This window comes from Peromyscus maniculatus, chromosome X (genome assembly GCF_049852395.1).
Source record: "Peromyscus maniculatus bairdii isolate BWxNUB_F1_BW_parent chromosome X, HU_Pman_BW_mat_3.1, whole genome shotgun sequence".
Lineage (NCBI taxonomy): Eukaryota > Metazoa > Chordata > Mammalia > Rodentia > Cricetidae > Peromyscus > Peromyscus maniculatus.
The window spans coordinates 42,829,473-42,833,048 of NC_134875.1; the positions used below are offsets into that span (position 1 = coordinate 42,829,473).

General features: G+C 43.5%; 1 pseudogene; it reads right to left on the reverse strand.

The window, feature by feature from the left end:
- Positions 1-1,973: 1,973 nt before the first annotated feature.
- Positions 1,974-3,011, reverse strand: LOC143270972 (periphilin-1 pseudogene; annotated as a pseudogene).
- Positions 3,012-3,576: the final 565 nt, after the last annotated feature.

Genomic DNA, 3,576 nt, shown 5'->3' on the forward strand with positions numbered 1-3,576 from the left:
ATTAGTTATAAGCTTTTTTAATTTTATACAAAAAAGGGGGAAATGTGGTGGTATTGTGTTCCCTAAAATATTGTGTACCCTAATAAACTTATCTGGAGTCAGAAAGCAGAAAAGCCACTAGATATAGAGGCCAGAAAACAATGGCACACGCCTTTAATCCTAGCATTCCAGAGGTAGAAATCCATCTGGATCTCTGTGAGTTCAAGGCCACACTGGAAACAGCCAGGCATGGTGACTCACACCTTAATCCCAGGAAGTAATGGCAGAAAGCAGCTAAGTATATAAGGCATAAAAACCAGGAACTAGAGCTGGTTAAGGTTTTAGGATTTTGAGCTGTGCAGTTCAGCTGAGATCCATTTTGATGAGGACTCCGCGAATTCCAGTTTGAGGAAACAGGATCAGCTGAGATTTGGCAAGCTGAGGTGACTGTGGCTTCTGTTCCTCTGATCTTTCAGCATTCAGCTTAATACCTAGTCCCGGGTTTGTTTTTATTAATAAGAACTTTTAAGATTTCTGCTACAATATGGGATATGGACATTGCCCTTGGCTGTCTCACAGAAGTTGGAGGTAAGTCTCTCTTGCTGAAAATACCATGTACTTCAGACACAGGACTGAAAGGATCCAAGCTGGATCTGATCTGAAAGTCTGCACCCCGAGGACTAGTTTTCATAGTCCTGAGTGCTGTGCAAGCAGCCAAGGGAAGGAAACAACAAATACACCTACCCAGCTGTGACACCAAAGTACCACAATGAAGGACTTAGCAAAATACTGCTAAGCATGTATTGTGGAATAATTATTTTGTACACTGTAAAGATGTGTCTTTGCCAAGGCACCTTCTGATTGCTTTAATAAAGAGCCAAATGGCCAATAGCTAGGCAGAAAGAGGTTAGACAGGACTTCCAGGAAGAAAGAGAGCAAGAGAGATGAATCTAGGCGTGTGGCAGACACCAGGGTACGTGGAGAGGAAACAGGAGGTGCAAGATGGAAGAGAGGTAAAAAGCCATGAGGCACAACATTGATTGATATAAATGGGTTAATTTAAGTTATAAGAGCTAGTGGGACAAGCATAAGCGATAGGCTGAGCCTATGATTAATAATATGTCTCCATGTCATTTTTTAATTGTAAGCTGGAGGACCAAAGGAAAAAGTGTATGCAACAGCAGCCCTTACATGTTGGCTATAACCAACAGAATACTGAAGATGCTGGCACATATTTTTAATCTCAGAATAAAGGAAGCAGAGGCAGGGGGGTCTCTGTGAGTTTGAGGCCAGACTACACGTGGTTTTCAGTCTAGGTAGGTCTAGATGGGAAAACCCAGACTCAAAAAAGGAGATAATGAAATTGGGCAGTAATTAAAACCGTGATTTTTAATGTACCTATTGTTACAAATTTTGAATTGTGGCCCAGTGCTATGCTGGGAAGGATCAAGAAGTGAGTGGGATGTCCTAATTGTCTCTTCACTTGTACACTGACTCACTTACAAGGTGAGGGGAGCTCAGCTGGCCTTGCTGTCTTCTGCCACGTTTCTTTTATTATTTAAATTTTTATTTATGTTTTTTTCATTTTACATACCAATCACTGTTCTTCCTCACTCCCCTTCTGCTTCCCCCCAAGCTCCCCTCATCCTCTTCCCTGGCAATGGGACCAGAACTTATGCCGTGTACATGAACTGGCTTTATTTTTTAATTTTTTAATTCATTTTACATACCAACCACAGATCACCCTCACATCCCTCCTCCATCTCCTCGCTCCTTCCCCCCAAGACTCCCCCCATCCCCTCCTCCAAAAGGGTTAGTACTTCCATTGGGGAACAGCAAACCCTCCCCCCATCCGCTCCTCCAAAAGTTTTAGTACTTCCATTCAGTTGAGGCAGGACCAAGCTTCACCCCCATGCATCAAGGGTGAGCAAACAATCCAAAGGTAAGAAATCTAGAAGCTTTTACACAATTTTTTGAACCGAGCCCTAATTCTTCTAAAAAGGGTCTCCAAAATCTGGAGTAGAATTATCATACTCCATAATGAAATGCTTGAGTTCTTCAACATGTTGCTCACCTATTTCATGCAAACTCTGCTTCATTGCAAACTGTAGAGATTTCTCTAACGAACGATCCTTTTCAACCAGCCTTTCCACCACCATCGTAAAAGTTTCACAGACTTTTCTGTAAACCTTCTTAATCTCTGTAATTTTTGATGCAATCGCTTCTGGTAGAATGCTAGGCTGGCTGTCTTCACACAATTCTGGGCCAGCTGTTGTGTTCGACTCGGGTTCTTCTGTCTGGTTGATACATAATGGTGTCTTGGATCCCATCTCAAACTCAGAAATTTCAGCCAAGTTATTTTCTTCTGACTTCTTGGGGTTTTCATTAGCCCTCTTGCTTGCAGCATCAGCCTGTTCCTTCTCAGTCAGCCGGCTGGGGCTTTTTAACACCTTGGATGAAGAACTTGAGGGCACAGTATCTCTTGATGTTTTCAAAAACTGGATGGCTCTATCTTTACATCTATGTCGAGACTGATGGAAGGCGCGCATCCTGCTTCTACTGATGAGACTGGATCCAAATCTGCTGTGTAGGGAGTCCTTCCCGCCCACACGTGATTCTCTCAAAAAAGGAGCGTCCCGTTTATGGGGAGAGCGTTGTCTTGAATAATGGGAAGAATAGAAACGTTTTCTTCTGAAGCCATTTCTCATGGCCCTGTATTCATTCTGTTGGCTTGTGGAATACTCATCTCTTGACCATCGGTAGAGATAATGGCCTCTTTTGTAGGGTGGGCCTCTTCTTGGATCCTGAGTAAAACAGCGGCCCTTGTCCCATTTTTGGTAATCAACATGACAGTAGTATCTACTGTAGCCTGCTTCGTTGGGTCTGGATAGCATAGATGATCTCTTGTCTCCTAGAGGCGGTCTCTTTGGCACAACATTGATTAATCTTTGGTTGCCATCACTGGGATGGTTCCAAGGAGGCGCTTGTTTTCCTGGAAGTCGCTTGTAGTCACACCATCCCTCAGACCACATTTCATCTGTTTTGGAAGCCACTGGACTTCTGCGAACAGAAATGCCTACTTCCCTTCTTGTTCCCTTTCAATTTCCAACCACACTCATGGCTCAGCTCAAGAATCTCTTATTGTCTAAAAATTCGTCATCAGAACTCTCCAACGCGTATGTTCCACCGATGCTGCTGAAACCGCAGCAACAGCTCTCTAATTAAACTTAGGCCTACTCAACAGCACGGAAATCATGCCCGGTCCTTGAAAGCTAGGAAATTAGCTGGGGCTAGTGAGGGCATGTGTCATACAGGAGAATGCAGTACCACCACTTGACTAAATCAGTACAATTCCTAAGTGAATTCCACTTACTACAAAAAAGTGTAGCTCTCACCCCTCACCAAAAAAAGCTTCTCTTTGTAACAGAGAGAGACCATTGCAGAAAACCACAACCACTCAAAATCAGAGAACAAGTGATTGTGGGGATTCTAGCCCCAAGATACACACACAAAACTCCTGCGCCTAAGGCTCAGGGATCATCATTAAGAGGAAGAGGAAAGATTGTAGGAACCAGAAATGAAAGGGAAGCTTCACCC